Source organism: Bison bison, unplaced genomic scaffold, assembly GCF_000754665.1.
Source record: "Bison bison bison isolate TAMUID 2011002044 unplaced genomic scaffold, Bison_UMD1.0 scf7180017864499, whole genome shotgun sequence".
NCBI lineage: Eukaryota > Metazoa > Chordata > Mammalia > Artiodactyla > Bovidae > Bison > Bison bison.
The window spans coordinates 2,759,490-2,779,544 of NW_011495058.1; the positions used below are offsets into that span (position 1 = coordinate 2,759,490).

Here is a 20,055-nt window from a genome sequence, read left to right on the forward strand (position 1 = left end):
GAAACTGACATTTTCCAGTCCTGTGGCCACTGCTGAGTTTTCCAAATTTGCTGGCATATTGAGTGCAGCACTTTCACAGCATTATCTTTCAGGATTTGAAATAGCTCCACTGGAATTCCATCACCTCCACTAGCTTTGTTTGTAGTGATGCTTTCTAAGGTCCACTTGACTTCACATTCCAGGATGTCTGGCTCTAGGTGAGTGATCACACCATCGTGATTATCTGGGTTGTGAAGATCTTTTTTATACAGTCAGCAAAAACAAGACCAGGAGCTGACTGTGGCTCAGATCATAAACTCCTTATTGCCAAATTCAGACTTAAATTGAAGAAAGTGAGGAAAACCACTAGATCATTCAGGTATGACCTAAATCAAATCCCTTATGATTATACAGTAGAAGTGAGAAATAGATTTAAGGGACTAGATCTGATAGACAGAGTGCCTGATGAACTATGGAAGAGGTTCATGACATTGTACAGGAGACAGAGATCAAGACCATCCCCCAGAAAAAGAAATGCAAAGAGGCAAAATGGCTGTCTGAGGAGGCCTTACAAAGAGCTTTGAAAAGAAGAGAAGTGAAAAGCAAAGGAGGAAAGGAAAGATAAGGATCTGAATACAGAGTTCCAAAGAATAGCAAGGGGAGATAAGAAAGCCTTCCTCAGTGACCAATGCAAAGAAATAGAGGAAAACAATAGAATGGGAAAGACTAGAGATCTCTTCAAGAAAATTAGAGATACCAAGGGAACATTTCATGCAAAGATGGCCAAAATAAAGGACAGAAATAGTATGGACCTAACAAAAGCAGAAGATATTAAGAAGAGGTGGCAAGAATACCCAGAAGAACTGTACAAAAAAGATCTTCACGACACAGATAATCACACCACACATTAGCTGTGTATTATGTGGTGCTGCCAAGATTGGAGACTTACATCTGCAAAATGTGAGCAACAATCCTACATTAGACAGGAGTTTTAAGTTCAACTTCTGAGATAAGACCAGGAATATTAATAGTATGCTTGTATAGAATATAACTTTGAACCTCCCCATCAAAAGTATAGACTAACTTTATTTTTCACCTTGGTGGCATAAAACTGAGATTAATCAGGTATGATGCGTGTATGCATACTAAGTCACTTCAGTTGTGTCTGACTCTTTGCGGCCCTGGACTGTAGCCTGCCAGGCTCCTCTCTCTGTAGAATTCTCCAGGAAAGAATACTGGAGTGAGTTGTCATGACCTTCTCCAGGGGATCTTCTAGATGTAGGGACTGACTCTGCATCTCTTATGTCTGCATTGACAGGCAGGTTCTTTACCATTAGTGCCACCTGGGAAGCCAAAGAAATGGCATAGGAGGAGTTTGTTTGATTTAATTATTGATTGAAACCTTATCTGAACTTAATTTTCCCAGGTATTATATAGAAATTTCATGCAAAAAACTATCTATCACTGGTAATGACTCAACAAATATTGCTGGGGAAAATACTAAATACTTTTTACTTCTCATAGCATTGTGTGTTTGATTCATTCTTAAGGAAGCAAACAAGATTTGGGGGAAAAGGAGGATTTAAAAAAACCCTAGTGATTGTGGTAACTTGCACTCATTTATTTCATGTAGTTTGCATTGTTTCTATCAGAAAGCATTTATTTCTATGTATAATTGCTAGGTGGTTTTGAACACTAATTGTTATCATAATTTTTTTGAACACTGGGATTTTCATGAAGATATTAAGATTCCATTTTGAAATGCTACTTGACAAATTTTTGTTGATATCATTACAAATTTTATAAACCTCCTCCCCACCTATCCATTTAGGCTCAAAGTACATATACAGAAAAGAAGCATCTACTTTCAATATGTTCTGAAACAAGTCATAAGCATTAGGAAGCACAATGAGAGACCACATTCTGCTGTGGACAGAATCTGGGCACTGGAGTCAGGCACACATTCTTCCTTTTTGAGAATCATGGCTACTATTTATGTGTTTTCTCTTATGCACCAGGCAGTTATGAAGGGCAGACATCATGTTCCAAGTATAAGTGGGGAAACCAAAGATCTGACAGTGTGGGTTATTTGCATCAGCTCGCTAGCTGCCACTCCAGTATTCTTGCCTGGAGAATTCTTGCCTGGAGAATTCCATCTACAGAGAAGCCTGGCAGGCTATAGTTCATGGGGTGGCAAAGAATCGGACATGAGTGAGCAACTATCACTCATTCACTCACTAGCCGAAAGGTAGGGAAGGTTAGAACCCAGTTTTCCAAACCCAAAGTTGGTACATCAAGCTTGAAACCCAGTTTCCGGCTTAGATGTCACTGTACAAGGGGCTTTAAAAAGGAAGAAAAAGCCTTCAAAATGAGCTAGTGCTGCAGAAAAGCATTGGTCTTTAAGGGAGTGGATTGCTGTGAGCTCAAGACTAACAAGTGATCTTACCTCCTGGATCTGCCACATGACACTCAGATCTGAGTTCTATGAAGTGAAAGGTGGGTACAACATGAAGAAACACATATAAGAACTATTTAACTAAGAATTTTTGTAATGCATTTGAAGGAAGCAGCTCACTTATATGACATCTTTAATGCAGATGGTGTTTCAGAGAGGGCAAGGGTCCCTTTGTCACCACCTACCCCTGTGCTCACTCCCAGGCAATGAATGATGATTGGTTTAAACTAATTATGACCAGCTATGGCAGTCCTGTTCCTGTTGGCCAGATTCTTGATTTAACAGTTTTCCTGACAGGCATTAGTGCTGCTCCACGGTATTTCTTGTTCTTCTCATTCTGGAACCTGGTTCAGCTGCAAGTCTACCTTACCATAAATGTATATGTGGTGTGTAGTTTGCTTCAGTCAATACAGTATGAGTAGAATCGATGTGTGCGATGCTGGCTGGAAGCTTCTAATGGTTGAGGCGAGAGTCTAAGTTCTTTCCTTTTGCTGTGGCAGTTGATATGGTTCCAGGAAGTGGACGACTCTCCATCTTGGGTCTCTGAGTGGGGAGGATATAGAACTGAGGTCCTGCTGAGTTCAGAGGAATATATAACAGTAAGAAGATATGGATCTTTGTGGTTCTCAGACACTAAAGCCCTAGGGCTGTGCTCTATCACAGCATTTCCTCATCTATCTTAATTGATGCCAGGACAGACTTGGCTGCTGTTCCCTCTTTTTTCTTTCAGACTGAAGTGATCATGATGCCTGGAGGTGTTGAAGCCATCTTGACAAGTGTGAGGAGAAGAGAAGATATTAAGACTTTTAAGTGGGACGATAAGAAGAGCTTGGGTCTTTGTTACCATCACTGAACAGATGACCAACTCCAGGTATTGCCCACCTTTTAAAATAATATTTGAGTTCTTGTAACTGGCATTTTCTATTACTGCAGTGAAACATGCTGCCCTCCGGCAGCTACACTGATGGACTGGCTGGTGGACTTAGGGCTGCATCCCGAGGAAGTGGCGCATAGTGGGGTTATTGTGTCCCTGGGGCCATGGTTGCAATACCTGATGGTGCCCAACCAGATGCAAGTGGGTCTGTGGGAGTCTGTGGGGAGGTGTTTGCAGTTACTATGTTTGGTGTGAGTGGTCCATTTGTGGATGACTCCATAAATTAGAGATGTGAGGGGAAACTGTAATTTCACCCTGGTTGGCCCAGCGGTAAAAAATTGGACTGCAATGTATGAGCCACAGGAGCTAAGTGTTCGATCCCTGGGTTAGGAAGATCCCCTGGAGGAGGGTATGGCAACCCACTCCAGTATTCTTGCCTGGAAAATCCCCATGGACAGAGAAGCCTAGTAAGTTACAGTCCATAGGGTCTAAAGAGTCAGGCGTGACTTAAGTGACTTACCAAGCATGCATGCATTAAATATCCTATGACATTTTTTGATCACTTGATGAAAGTAATAGATTAGGATGGTAAATGTAGGTTAATATTTCTAACAGCTGTGTTTTTGTCCAGTTCTTATATAAGTGCACATTATGCTTTTGATAGCATAATGTTTGGAGCATTAGCTTCATGGCTTTTAAATCTGTATCATTATTTTCATCAAAAGAGATGTTATTCTTCATATTCTTAAACAATTTTGCCCTAGACTTATGCTTACTTCACAATGATTATCATGCTTACCATCATCTTTATTTTGTTCTTCTCTGTCTTTCCTATATTTTATGTTTATGTTTTCATATCATTTCATTTTTGGCCTATCTACTTTAACTATATATATATGTGTGTATATATATATATGAGCAAAGAATTGTAATAGGATTAAAACAAATCCTATATATATTTGTATGAATCATAATTGGATTAAAACAAATCCCATATGGGATTTGTTTACAATTCTTTGCTCTTTTATATATAGCATTTAAAGCAATTGCTTGACATATGGTTGAAATTGATCACATTTGTTTTTTTTGAAATTAACTTTCTGGTCCAGGCATCGTACAGGATGCTAAGAGTAGTCCAGTAAATCATGCCATTTCAAACAATAACAACAACTATAACAAAACAAACAAAAAGCCAATAATGATGGGTTTTCTCTACTTATCAAAAGCACTAAAACATAATATTACCTTTGCAGATTTCTGGGAAGAGGTTGCATATATAAAACAAGCACTCGTCAGTAAGCTTGTTATTTGAACCAAAAGATCAACCCGCATGAAAATTTTATTTTGTTTGAGTGGAACTGTGACAGTGTCACTCTGAACTAATGGTACTGGTGCTGCCATATTGCATGTGGAGGAGACATACTGAGCATTATTTTATTTCTTTAGAAAGAAATCATTATGCAAAAATTATGTCTTGGACTGAAATTTCTTATGTTTGGCAATAGTCCAGGAGAGAAAATTTTAATTCCAAGGGTAAATACTCTTCAAATTGGAGTTATTAATTAGAAGGCACATTGTCATCATAATTTAAATATGTTATTTATAACATAGCAGACAAGTGAAACTATTGTTTAAAAATTACCTGAAATGTGTCTCTCCAATTCTGCTCCAGGTTGGTTCTTTCATTCTTATTCCAGCCCAGTGGGAGTTCATAGAAAGGCCCTGCTGTTTGACATGCCATTTGGCTTTAAAAATAGGCTAAAAGTTAATCAGATCTATGTATTCATGCAAATGGATGCTATGGTTCAGGAAACCTGGTTTAGACAGAGTTATGGCACCCTCTCCAAAGTCACTGTGGAAGGTGACTGCAGTCATGAAATTAAAAGACACTTGCTCTTTGGAAGAAAAGCCAGGACAAACCTAAACAGCATATTAAAAAGCAGAGACATCACTTTGCTGACAAAGGTCCATCTAGTCAAAGCTATGGATTTTCCAGTAGTCATGTACAGATGTGAGAGTTGAACGGTAAAGAAGGCTGAGCCCTAAAGGATTGGTGCTTTTGAATTGTAGTGCAGAAGAAGACTCTTAATAGGAGTCACTTGGACAGCAAGGAGATCAAACCAGTCAATCCTGGAGGAAATCAACCCTGAATATTCATTGAAAGGACTGATGCTTAAGCTGAAGCTCCAATACTTTGGCCACCTGATTCAAAGAGCTGACATATTGGAAAAGACCCTGATGCTGTGAAAGACTGAGGGCAGGAGGAGAAGGGGGAGGAAGAGGATGAGATGTTTGGGTAGCACTACCAACTCAATGGACTTGAGTTTGAGCAAACTCCAGGGGATAGTGAAGGACAGGAAAGCCTGGCATACTGCAGTCCATAGGGTTGCAAAAAGTCAGACATGACTTAGTGACCAATCAACAACGGCTCCCCCTCAAGATTTGTTATTATAGCCAGGCTCAATGTGGATACATCCAAATTCAGTTTGATTGAGTATAGGGTGAATAGAGGCAATAGAAAGGAGGAAAAACGGTATATCCTGTTACAGCTGGAGAAGTGGGTATTTGATTCTCTAGGGAAGTGCTTCTCAAAACTTTCCACCAAGGCATATCCAAGCAGAACTGGAGAATCTTTTTGTATACTGTGTGTAAATGTCCAATCCAAGTGCAAGTTTGCCTTGAGCATAATGTTTTATTTTGAAATTCACGTTTTACAGTCTACAATGTGTATGCTTGATTGAATGCAAAAATATTATTATAAAAGAACCACTAGTGAAAGTAATTGAAAACTCTCTTCATATCATTTAGAAAGATGGATACTACATTGAGCAGGAAAGTAGGAGGGAGGGGGAGCTCCTGGGAAGAACCATGCTTAAGGAATGTGGGATAAAGATGGTGAGAAGCAATCAGGAGATAAGAGGCAGAAAGTGAGAGGGCAGATTCCCAGAAGGCAAAGGAAGGGGACCAGACAGGAGTATCAGAGCAATCAGAGAAAGTGAGGAAGGGAAGGCTGAGATGGGGCAACTGGACTTGACAATGAGATTTCCCTTGAGGCTTGTAGAGGCAGCTGTTTCTGAAGAAGGATTTGGGAGAGAAAACTCCCAAATGGGTATTGTGGAAAAGGTAGAGCTAGTTGACGTCTCTGCAGCGGAGGACATCAGTGCAGGAGGCAGAGAGGAGCAGGTAGAAGGAGGGATCCCTCCAAGACAGAGTGTTCAGCAAACAGCTGCATATAAGACAAGCCCAAACAGTTGTATTTTTATATTTGGGGTAAACAATTAGAAAAGGTAAAAAGTCATTATTTATAATTGCTTTATAAAATATCAAATATGTAAGAAAAAATCTAGAGAAAGATGTGTAAGGTTACCAATATATTAACCTCTTCTCAAATTTATATGTAGATTAGAAGTTTATCAATATTAGTGTTTTTATTTTAAATTGATGATTCTAAAATTTATACAGAAAAATTATACACAAGGAATAATAAGAGGATGAGAAGGGAGGCAAGACCTCTTTCTCTCATTGTTCCTATTTTCTTTGTAAAGAAGATGACCGTGTCACCTGCTGAGAAGGAGAAGAAAGGACTAACTTTGTTAATCTAGTCTTTCCTCCTCCACCCAACATGACTTGCTTTCGTGTCCAGTCCGGTCCTTGCTCCTCAGACCATGATTTGGTTCCTCATTTACCCTCTGAGTCTAGACTTGCCTTGCTGTGACAGTGGTCTCCTCTAGGATTCAGGCCCCTTCCTGAACCTGACATGAACTCTGCTGCTCACAGAAGCACCTTGGGTTCTTACAGGGTGAGCACTGCTTCTCCCGCTGTTTTGTGCTCATCCATGGGTTTTGCCTCTCTGGCTTACTCTAGTCCTGTTGTGAGCCATCTGTTTACCTGCCTGGTGCCCACCTGCACTGGGTCAACACCTGTATTTCCCCACCTGCTCTAACCACCCTCTTTCCCTCTGATGTTTGTCAGCATCACCCTGAGACCTCTGACTCCTCAGGTAGTTTCTCTATTGGATGTGGGCATCATAAGACAGTGGGTCAGATGGACGGGGATGTCATCATCAGAGCTTGTTCCCCAGAGAAGGGGACCGATAGGCTCTGCAGGCAGAAGTCTTCCAGGGCAGATGTTCTGGCACACTGCAGGCTCAGAGGGCTCAGGTGGCCTGGGAATCTGCATCTGAGGCGGTCAAGTGAGGCTTTTAGACGCAAGGGTACTCAGAGATGAAGCCTCTGTGTGGGGAGAAATCTTCCTCTGACGGGCAGTGCTGAGTATGGTTCCATGCTGACCGGTGGTGTCACAGGGCCGTGTTTTCTATTTTGCTTTAGTTGTTGACAATTTGCTTAATATTAGATAATAATATTATGTAGACTTAGTAATATCAGCATAGATAATCTGTTCATATAGTTCACAGATAAAATCTGTAAGATATGCCTTCATCTTCCATTTTCCACTTTTCAGTCCTGCTCAACAGCACTGACAGCCCCTTTCATACCCTGAGCATGCTCACACTTCTGTTACACGTTGGTCTCATTTTTCTGTCTTCTTAGAGGTGTGCTGGTGGGGAGGCAGGTATCCACTCCAATGCCTGATATAAAACTTTTCCTAGATTGTGCTTAAGAAATCTTTGCTGTGTGAATGAATGAATAAAATCCATAACTCAGTACTGAGAATTTCTGGCCAATATTTTATAAGCTTTTGATTTATCTTTTCAGTGTCTTATTCAAAGTCAGATTTTAAAAAACATCTCCATTCTTTTATTTTTTATTTTTTTTTAATTTATTTATTTTAATTGGAGGCTAATTACTTTACAATATTGTAGTGGTTTTTGCCATACATTAACATGAATCAGCCATGGGTGTACCTGTGTTCCCCATCCTGAACCCCCCTCCTACATCCCTCCCCATCCCATCCCTTAGGGTCATACCAGTGCATGAGCCCTGAGCACCCTGTCTCATGCATTGAACCTGGACTGGTGATCTATTTCACATATGATAATATACCTGTTTCAATGCTATTCTCTTGAATCATCCCACCCTCACCTTCTCCCACAGAGTCCAAAAGTCTGTTCTTTACATCTGTGTCTCTTTTGCTCTCTCGCATATAGAGTCATCGTCACTATCTTTCTAAATGCCATATATATGTGTTAATATACTGTATTGGTGTTTCTCTTTCTGACTTACTTCACTCTGTATAATAGGCTCCAGTTTCATCCACCTCATTAGAACTGATTCAAATGCATTCTTTTTCATAGCTGAGTAATATTCCATTGTGTATATTTACCAATGCTTTCTTATCCATTCATCTGCTGATGGACATCTAGGTTGCTTCCATGTCCTGGCTATTGTAAACAGTGCTGAGATGAACATTGGGGTACACATGTCTCTTTCAATTTTGGTTTCCTTGGTGTGTATGCCCAGCAGTGGGATTGCTGGGTCGTATGGCAGTTCTATTTCCAGTTTTTTAAGGAATCTCCACATTGTTCTCCATAGTGGCTGTACTAGTTTGCATTCCCACCAACAGTGTAAGAGGGTTCCCTTTTGTCCCCACCCTCTCAGTATTTATTGTTTGCAGACTTTTTGATGGCAGCCATTCTGTCTGGCATGAGATGGTACCTCATTGTGGTTTTGATTTGCATTTCTCTGATAATGAGTGATGTTGAGCATCTTTTCATGTGTTTGTTAGCCATCAAAACATCTCTGTTCTTAATACCTTTGTCTTCCCTCTAAAATCTTGCAGAGAGGAAGATGGGAGTACAGGGAACAGATATTTTATTTTCTCCATGAGAAGGAGCAGATTTCCCCTGGGCATACAGGCTATCCCAGGGCCTTTCATTTACCTTATAATTGTTGCTGGGCAAGGGAAGTACAAGCATGACCCTCAATGAATTTCACTCAATGCCTTGTGGCCATGATACCTTTCCAGGAGTCCAGCATGTGCTTGGTTCTAGGGCATAGAGATGGATATTGGCAGTCTCACCTCAAGACTTCAACAACACTCTCTACAAACCAATGCTATCTTCTCCATAAAGGGCAGCAGAAATGGTTGGGATGCAAGAGAGGGAACAATCAGGGGAGGCAAAATTTCAGACGGGGTTTGATAGATTGCAAGAAGAGGAGAAACCCTCCTGCCTAAGGTGCAGAGGTGAAAGGGAGTGAAGTCTTGGGGATGGAGAGTAATTTCCTGAATGAGGGGCAATAAAGTTGGAGGAGTAGGTTTAAATAGGCCTTGATTGTGCACTTAAGAATCTCAGGCTTAACCTGAAAGATATAGGAGTCACTGAATAATGACAAGCTGAAGCTGAAGCTGAAACTCCAATACTTTGGCCACCTGATATGAAGAGCTGACTCATTTGAAAAGAACCTGATGTTGGGAAAGATTGATGGCAGGAGGAGAAGGGGATGACAGAAGATGAGATGGTTGGATGGCATCACCAACTCAATGGAGATGAGTTTGGGTGAACTCTGGGAGTTGGTGATGGATAGGGAGGCCTGGCGTGCTGCAGTTCATGGGGTTGCAAAGAGTCGGACACAACTGAGTGACTGAACTGAACTGAATAATGATAATTAGGAGGTGGTTTGATCCACTCTGGTTTTTAGAAAGACTATCTGAGCAGGAGTGGCCAGGACACAAAACAGTGTGAAGAGAGTACAGATGTTTCATCTTCCCCAGCAGGATTGTGTGTGCATGTACAAGGGTGGGTGGCTTCAGCTCACCCAGCCTCAGCTAACAAGCTGCTGTTTCTAGCTGGTATCTGTCTCTCCAGGTGAAATTGCTACTAGGCAAAGTTTATGGTCGAGTATTACATTTGAGTCCGTGTCTCCACCGGACACAGCGTTGACTGTTCTATCTCTGTCTCTGAGATATATCTCTGCTATTATGTCCATCTCTACTCCACTGAGAGTCAACTTTATCAGAAGAAGCAAGAAGACAGGTTTAAAGAGAATAGCATGGCACCAGTGCATAGAAGGCACTGGTAAATTAGAACGTGGTCTAATCAAGTGCAGAGTCCCTGGTATATTGAGTAAGTGGGACTCGAGCAGCAACATTGTCCCCCTAAGTGTATCTGGTCAGCCAAACAGGGTGAGCTAGTAAGACAATCCAGGACTCCTACACCAGTGGTTTGCAATCATACCCCATGGTTCTTACATTGTTAAGTGCCACGAGGTAAACGCATCCATAATTTTTGACGTTGACTCAAGCCACAGTCAGAATGAGAGACAACACAAGGAAGAGCCACACTTAATTATTCCATTCTTTAGGGGCTTACTCAAGCATAAGCATATCCCCAAATAATTTACAAAAAGGTGTTTTTTTCCAGTATTATTTACAATCTTTCAACTGTAGCAGTGTGCAGGTGTCTATTAATGCATAAGTTTCTGTGACTTGATGGCTTGTTTGAAAAAATGCTCATGTTTCTCATATAAATAAATAAATGTAGACACCCCAATGTTCACTGTTTATGATAGCCAAGACATGGAAACTATCCAAGTGCCCATCAACAGACAATTGAGAAGGCATGGTATATTATATATACAATGGACTATTACTCAGATGTAAAAAATAATGAAATTTTGCCATTTGCACCAACGTGGGTGGACCTAGAGAATATCATGCTAAGTGCAATAAGTCAAAGACAATTTTATATAATGTCACTTATATGTAGAATCTAAAGACAATACAAGTGAATCTATAAAAAATGGACTCACAGACATAGAAAATAAACTTATGGTTAACAAAGGAGAAAGGGAAGGAGGGAGGAAAAAATTAGAAGTACAGGATTAACAGGTACAAACTACTGTACATAAAATAGATGAGCAATAAGGATTTACTGTATAGCACAGGGAATTGCATTCCATATAAAATAATCTATGATGGAGAATAATTTCCATTATCCTCCAAAAAATGGAATTACTTTGCTGTACACCTGAAATTAACATAATATCGTAAGTCAACTATACTTCAAGAAAGAAATAAATAAATGTCAGCTCTGCAATCTTGCTACAAAACAAGCAGTGTGCACTAAATGGAGTGAAGGCTAACAGGTTAAAACTGCTTCTATTCAATTTCTCCATGTGATCCTTCCAAGTCATTAGCAATGTTCTGCTCAGGAAGCAGACTCCAGCAGGTCCATAAAAAAAAGGTCCATGGGTCACCTAACAGCAAAATAGCACGTGCTCCGTAATCAGAGGCTCACACTGGTCTGTGAGTCAAAGTGGTGATTGTTGGCAGGTGAAATAAACAAGAGGTGCTGCTGCTGCTGCTGCTAAGTCGCTTCAGTCGTGTCCGACTCTGTGCAACCCCATAGATGACAGCCCACCAGGCTCCCCCGTCCCTGGGATTCTCCAGGCAAGAACACTGGAGTGGGTTGCCATTTCCTTCTCCAATGCAAGAAAGTGAAAAGTGAAAGTGAAGTCGTTCAGTCGTGTCCGACCCTCAGCGACCCCATGGACTGCAGCCTTCCAGGCTCCTCTGTCCATGGGATTTTCCAGGCAAAAGTACTGGAGTGGGGTGCCATTGCCTTCTCCAAAACAAGAGGTGAGTTACCATCTATTCTGAAAACATTGTAATTCCCAGGAGCGATTTCCCAAAGTTCCAAGAATCAGAGGGTTTTATTACATTAAAAAAATTAAATGCGTTTATAATTTGTTTCCATTAGATCAAGTGTGAGACTGATTCATTTTCCTGCTAAAGCTCAGAAGGGTGTTTTATAAGCCAAATAAAGAATGAGCAGCACATGTAACAGCAGAGCTGGTGAGTAGCTGGGGGTGGTTTGAAGAGCAGTGTTTTGGTGTCAGGGAGCCCAGCTTTGTCCCCTTCCTTTGATGGGGCCTCTCCAGCCATGGCTTGATTCTCTGAGAGGATTTCCCCACCCTGGGTTGTGGGAGGGCCTGATAACTGTCAGTACTGCCATCCCTTACCTTCACCCCTGGGACACTGCTCCCTCTTCCTCCCTGGAGTCCCCACAATCACTCTCTCTGTGCCTCCAGCCCATCTCTGGGCCCAGAAGAGACTGGAAACCCAGTTTACACTTCATGAGGGGCTTGTCAGGTCAGCGCCCTGAGGAAACTCAGTCATAAGGTGTTTTGAATGGTTGAATGGGCTTCAACCTCAGAGAGATGAACTGCTTTCCACAGGGTTTGCTATGGTCTGAATGTACTAAGTCACTTCAGTCATGTCTGACTCTTTGTGACCCTATGGGCTGCAACCCGCAGGCTCCTCTTTCCATGGGATTCTCCAGGCAAGAATACAGGAGTGGGTTGCCGTGCCCTCCTTCAAGGGGATCTTCCTGACTCAGGGATTAAACCCACGTCTCTTAACTCCCCTGTCCTTTCTGCCATATGAGGACACAGTTAGAAGCTGTTGTCTATGAAACCAGGAAGGAGGCCTCACTCACCAGGCACTAGATCTGCTGGCTCCTTAATCCCTGAATTCCAGCCTTCGAAACTGTGAGAAATAGGTTTCTCGTTTATAAGCCAGCTGGTCTGTGATATTCTGATATAGCTGCCCACACAGACTAAGATAGACAGGAATTAGCTGATCCTGGATTCGTATCTAGTGCTGAATAAAGCCAGGTCCTGCCACTTTCTCATCCGAGGTCAGATACACTTTCTGGTGGCTTGACAGGATGACAGGGTGACCCTGGAGGGGCAGTTTGGGCAATAAATGGTGATGATAAAGTCCCAGGGGTGGAGAAGGCAATGGCACCGCACTCCAGTACTCTTGCCTGGAAAATCCCATGGAGGGCTACAGTCCATGGGGTCGCTAAGAGTCGGACACGACTGAACGACTTCACTTTCACTTTTTCACTTTCATGCATTGGAGAAGGAAATGGCAACCCACTCCCGTTGTTCTTGCCTGGAGAATCCCAGGGATGGGGGAGCCTGGTGGGCTGCCATCTATGGAGTTGCACAGAGTCGGACACGACTGAAGCAACTCAGCAGCTGCAAAGTCCCAGGGGACTGCAGCCCATCTAGCCTGCCTGATTGCCCATAATGAATCTTTCCTTGATGATGGAAGCCTTCTGGAAGGAATCTGGAATGCAGAGGCTCTGCCAAAGAAAACATTTTTTCTGGCCCCTAAACCTGCCCTCCTTGGCACCTGTCTGAGCATGGGCTGAGTGAACCATGCAGTGGTCCCACTTGATGGGAGAACTCTCCCCCTGCCTGTGGCCAGGACTCCCAGAAGAGAGGTGCTGAGTCCCCCAGGGCAGGCCACCGGGTCCATGGCTGAGGTCACCTGTGCTCTACCTTCCATGGCACCCGAAGAGTTTTCCCTTCCCGGATTTCATTGCAAAATTTTGGGGGAAGGAAATGTGTCCAGCCGGATGAATCGATAAGGCGGGTGAGTAAGTATGGGTCATGGAAACATAACAGTGAGGAAGAAAGTCATAAATCAGATTTGGATGCTGGGGTCTGAATGCAGGTAGAATGAAAACAAGGTCATTAAAAGGTTATTTATTTTCTCAAAGTGTTGGCCAGCATCCTAGCATTTTCAGCAAGTGAAATGGGCTGTCAGTGGCCACTGGGGAGGAGTTGAGGTGTTACAACTTGGAAAGAGGCTGGTGCGTCAGGAACGGTATCCTCAGCCAGTCGGCTGCCCCTGCATGTGGGTCACTGAGTGAAGGGTGAGTGAGAACGGGGCCTGAGACCCAGGGCAGAACATTAAGCTGATGGAAAACTCAAGCAACCTCATCACAATAAGGCATTGTGAGGTAACTCCTGCACACTTGATTTTTTTGAGAAATGCCATGGCTTAGATCCTTCTCACAAAGTCTTCACAGCTGTCTTAAAAGTTAAGTCCTGACTTTCAAGGCTGACACCCATGACTTTTCTGTCTACCAAGCTGCCAGGACTCTTGTTTACTCTGCTAGGACCCACGGACCAAAGTGGAATTGTGCACCCATTTCATATTTCTGTAACTTTGCATTTCTTATCTGCTCTCACTGGAAGGTTCTGTTTGTTTATCACTGGGCAAATTCTTGCTCTCACATTCTGCCATCCTTATAGAGTGTTCCCCAACTCAGTTGTCCCCCAGTTTGTATCCTATAACATTTAATACAGCCCTAAGGTCCTTATTATTTGGTTCTCTAAATAATTCTGCATTTATGTATCTTTTCTAATTAAAAAAAAAGGTAACATTGATCTAGGTGGTAAAGAATTCACCTGCCAATGCAGGAGATACAAGAGATGTGGGTTTGATCCCTGGGTCAAGAAGATCCCTGGAGAATGAAATGGCAACCCACTCCAGTATTCTTGCCTGGGAAATCCCATGGACAGAGGAGCCTGGTGGACTACAGCCCAGAAGGTTGCAAAAAGTCAGACACGACTGAGTAACTAAGCCCAGCAGCGCAGCACACAGCATTGATCCAGACCCTGCTATGTGCCAGCCACAGCGCCGAGCAGGTTGCATGTATCATTTTACTTACTTCTTGTAGCAATTCCTTCAGCTGCTGCTCTTCTCATATCATCCTTTCACAGGGGAGGGATGGGCACTTAGTTGTGGACTTGCCCAAGGTCACATATAGGAAAGATTAGAGCCCAAATTCGAGCCCAAGTCATCTGCCCTGCAGGTGAAATGCCTGGCCACTGATTTGTCAGCTCTGCGGGAGGCTGAGTTCTCTGAGGGTTGGCTCGGGACTTATCCCTGCCCTTTTTCATAAAGACCCAGATCATCTTCATCTTTGGATGAACTCCCCCACCTTTCCCAAATGTGAGTGGCACAGATACCCACGCAGCTGCGAGAAACATCTCCCTCCATGCACTTGGATGGACACCCAGGCATTGAGGACTTTCCTTCCATCCCATCATGTGGGGAGGGAGAACAAATTCCAATTTCCTTATGGTCGTTTCTCCAGGCTCCTCGTTTGCAGGGCCAGGGGAAGATAGGCCAGCAAGCCCCTCATGCATCTTTCTGAGCAGGTGTGCGACTATTGATCCCCTCAGGAGTCAGAGTGCCATCTGGGTTGCATCCTGGTGCCAACTCTAGGATCAAGCCTGAATAATGCTGCTCTCTGCTGGTATCACTGCTGCCCAGATCCAGGGCCCACCCCCAAAGAGAAGAGAGTGTAACAACTGATGTTCTCAGTGCTTAAGGTAGGGGGTTTTGGTGTCTTGACTGCTTATGTAGAGTGATAACAACAGCAATAGCAAGAAATGACCGCCTACCTTCTGGGCATTAGTACTGGGCCTGTGGCCTCCAGTAACCCTTTGCTCTTCCCTATTGCCAAGCGCTGTATTATATATGAGAAACTTAGGCTTTGGGGATTAAGTAATTTTCCATAATGTAAAAAGTTTGTGAGTGATTGACCTGATACTAAAGCCCATGCTTTTAACATAATTGGAAAATGCCTTCCTTCCTCCCTTTCCCTCCTTCCCTCTCTTCCTTCCTTCCTTCATATATTCCTTAGGATATGGCCATGGGTCTGGTTCACACCAAGACAAACATGTCCTTCCTTGGAAGAGCACAATAGGGCCCAAGAATGCTGCCCCAGGCTGTACAGGTGCAGAGGGAGGCAGACCCAGGGAAGAGGAGGGGTGTGGGAGCCAGTGAGGCGATGCGCCCAGGAGTAAGTTCTGGAGTGGCCAGATGAAGCCCATTTGCTGGAGAGCCTGGGAGGGAAGGAGAGAGTCTAAATCTTGTGTTCAGGATGATGAAGCATGGGCTGGACAGAGCAGTGGAGCAAGAAGGAGGAGCAGCAGCCTTTGAAGAGGGTCAGTAGGACCCTGATTTTCACGGATGGGACAGCTCTGAAATGGGAAGAGGTTTAAAGCAGAGGGTGAAAATTAGGAATCAGGGTCCATGAGTTTAGTTTGACTCATATCATGCTTCTGCTGTAGTTTTTGTTTTATTTTGCATTTTAATTGAGCCAATTGAATAACCAACAGATTACACATAGAAGTCTGGATTTTTTTTTTTTTTTTCTCTTTTCTCTGTAAATCAGATTGGCTATGTTTGGCATGGACTGCAGTGGGTTGACATGTTTGTGGCCATTTTGCAAGGGCACGGCTCCCTTCTCCTGGCCTTTGCTCAACCTCTAGGGCACCAACTCACCAGACAAGAGGTGCTCCTCAACCTGCCTGGGCCTGGGGCGTTTGAAACTGATTCTAGCCCTCAGGTGTGGGATGGGTTAGTGTCTGAAAGGAGGGCAGTGAAGATCATTACAGGTGAGAAGATCCTTACACTTGGCCTGGGGTGCTGGCTGTGTCATCCTGACAGATACTGAGGTCCCCTAGGATGTCAGTAGGAGTTGTGGAGGTGATCTCCAGCCTGCACTTATCATGGAGGATACTTAGGATAGCCATGTGGGGCGAGGATGGGCAGAGGGTGAACAACTGGATACCAGATACCAGGAGCTTCAAAGCACATTTTTACATGCAGATGGAAAAGCAAAGACATTTCACAGTTTACATTCTACTCAAATACAAAAAGAGAAATGAACAGATTTACTTAGCGATTAAGGCTTTAATTGGCCTGAGGGGGGAGTCGCAGTGTGTACAATTGCTAATGTTGTTTTGTTCCTTTGGATTTGGGTTAAAAATGCAATTTATTTTGCTTAGGGACTTTTAGGGATTTTCCAAGGCTAAAACCATGTAAGTGTCAATCATACAGCAGGCAATCTGCTCTTTCTTTATCATACTTTAAAGTCATTTAATGAAAACTTAGGGAACAGACTTGGGAATATAATACAATTGGACTCCTTTAAATTGAATATATATTTTCTAAACCCCAATAGGTCATTTCCAGGAAAAGAATGGCTGTGCTACTGTATTTATTGTTATAAAACTAGGCAGCCTGAGAGGGTTGCTTGTACTATTCATGGAAAATAGCTGAGTCACAAATGGGAATTGCTAAGACTTTGTCCCGTAAGAAATGCTGGGTAACTTCTTCAGCACTGAAATGAGTTTCAGTGATTTCTTCACCCTACCCCTCAATTCCCACCAGCATTGTGGTAGGTGTGGGGACTGCCAGGTCACAGCCAGCAGTGACCAGCCCTTTCTAAATTGCCAGCCCTTTCTCCAGTGTCATAGCTGCCATTTGGGGTCAGATGAAAATGAAGCATGTTAGAAAGTGTCACATTCCTGGCTTTATCTCCACCTTCTAACAGAGGAACTTGAATAGTGAGAAGCCTTTTCTTTCCTATCTTAGAATCCATTTTCACAGTTGACTATTGTAGGAGCTGATCTCTTAACTATGCATTTTCCATGTACCCAAACTCAACATTTCCTAAACTGACCTCTTTTGGAGACGGTCTTAACTTGAGCTTCCTGAATTATCTCCTGAAATCCTACGTTCTAGGGGTTCAGCCAGTTGTCTCCTTTGCACTTCTCTGGACAAGAACTGCCCTGGCTTTTCCTGCCCCCAGACCATCCTTCATATACAGGTGGTGAATATATATATATTCCCAATAAAAAATTACCAACATACAAGAAAAACCCAAATGGTTCAGAAATAGTAATATACAAAGTATGCAACAAAATATGTGTGAATACCTTCAAAACCTCAGTGTAAAGAAAGACTTACAGTGTCTTAGAGGCAGTAATGAAGGACTGATTAATTTGACAACTTAAAAAGAAAAATGTGTTCATGGCAGAAAGCATCAAGAATAATCTTGAGTCTATATTTGCAATGTCATATTCTGCATATGTCACAGATAAGGGAACTAATATTCCGTATTTATAAAGAACATTTTAAAAGAATCTGAACTTTTTTTTGCAGGAACTATTTTTATCATGTTAAAATATTTCTTAATGATCTGGCAATTATTACTTGAAAGAGGGTCCAGAACACAGATTTATGACTGTACTAGCCCTGTCCTTGATGAGAGTCTTATGAGTTATATACAAAACATTATTCCTTAGGGTGGAATTACTGAAGGTCAAAGATGTTGTGAACTTGCTAGAGCTTAGTCCTGCCTGTCTAGCTGCTTCCACCAGACCACAAGCAGGTATAAAGATTGACATAATTTAAGCCTTTGAATTTAAATAGTTAACAATGGTTTGAACGCTCTTTCTCAAATGCATCAGCTCAAAATTTGGTCAAAAGACAGCTTTTCAATCACAAATTCATCTACTTTTGTCTTTTTGGACATATGTTTGGACAAGACATTCAGAATAATTTGAAGTTATTATTATCTTTAAACTAAGTCTAAAAATCCTATAAAAGTGGCTACACGTGTGTGCTCAATCATTCAGTCATGTCTGACTGTTTGCAGCCCCATGGGCTGTAGCCCACCGGGCTCCTCTGGCCATTGGATTTTCCTGACAATAATACTGGAGTGGGTTTCCATTTCCTTCTCCAGGGGATCTTCCTGACCCAGGAATTGAACCCATGTCTTCTGCATTAGCAAGTGTATTCTTTATCACTGAGCTAACAGGAAAGCCCATAAACGTGGCTAAAGGAGATTTAAGGACTTCAAAACCTTGATGATATATATGTTGGTGAGTCTCTGGTGAAATGGATACTGTTATACTTCTGTGTTGGGAAAGTTAAATGGCACAGTCCCAGGGAGATGAATTTCCAAAATACATGTGCATTTATCCTTTGACTCAGCAATCTCACTTCTAGAAATTTTCCCTAAAGACACACCTCTAAAATACAAAAATACACAAGTACAAAATTATTTGTTAGCATTGTTTGTAATTGCAAAATTTTGGAAATTACCAAAATGCCCAACTATAGGAGAATGAGTTTAAAAATTTGGTACTTACACAAATGAGAAATATGCAGCGGTATGAAAGAATAAGAAAGATCTATATGAAGAGTCTGCAGTAAATTCTGAGTCTCTGTTTACTAAAACAGGAAAGACGATCAAGGAGAACGTATAGTATGCTGCCTATTCTGATGAAGGAAGGAGAAATAATAAAATATACAGGTATTTGACAATTTTGGCAAAAACAAAACAGAAAAGCACTGGAAGGATAAATAAGAAAACAGGAAAACTGGTTCTAAACTGGGTGAGCCCAATGGTGTTGAAGGGTCAGAGGACAGAGTTAATTTTCTGGTTATGTCTTAAAGGATTTTGACTTTTGGAAACATTGGTATTCCACATATTCAAAAATAACATTAAATAAACAATTATTGGGGAAAATCTAATACTGAATACAATTAGTAACAGATGAATATAAGTCTACTTCATACACACAGTGAAGGAAAAAAATCAAATGTAAGTAGCTTGAACATGGTTATTTGATTGTAAAATGGCAGTCTTAACTGCAATTAGTTGTGCACTCTCATTAGTAAGTCTGGGTTTGTAGTGTTGTGTGTATAGCAATTCTGAAGCTATCTTAATGTAGGATAAGCCAGGCTTCAGCAATATGTGAACCGTGAACTTCCAGATGTTCAAGCTGGTTTTAGAAAAGTCAGAGGAACCAGAGATCAAATTGCCAACATCCGCTGGATCATGAAAAAAGCAAGAGAGTTCCAAAAAACATCTATTTCTGCTTTATTGATTCTGCCAAAGCCTTTGACTGTGTGGATCACAATAAACTGTGGAAAATTCTAAAAGAGATGGGAATACCAGACCACCTGACCTGCCTCTTGAGAAACCTGTATACAGGTCAGGAAGCAACAGTTAGAACTGGACATGGAACAACAGACTGGTTCCAAATAGGAAAAGGAGTTCGTCAAGGCTGTATATTGTCACCCTGCTTATTTAACTTCTATGCAGAGTGCATCATGAGAAACGCTGGGCTGGATGAAGCACCAGCTGGAATCAAGATTGCCAGGAGAAATATCAATAACCTCA

At 42.1% G+C, this 20,055-nt stretch overlaps 1 long non-coding RNA gene across 4 annotated transcripts in view; it reads left to right on the forward strand.

Moving 5' to 3' along the window:
- The window catches only part of LOC104980361, an 87,713-nt gene that overhangs the window by 40,742 nt on the left and 26,916 nt on the right, over positions 1-20,055 (forward strand). For all 4 annotated transcript variants that reach the window (XR_824251.1, XR_824253.1, XR_824250.1 and 1 more), the window contains one exon: positions 3,165-3,305. This is a non-coding gene — a long non-coding RNA (uncharacterized LOC104980361). The remainder of the gene's footprint in view (positions 1-3,164; positions 3,306-20,055) is intronic.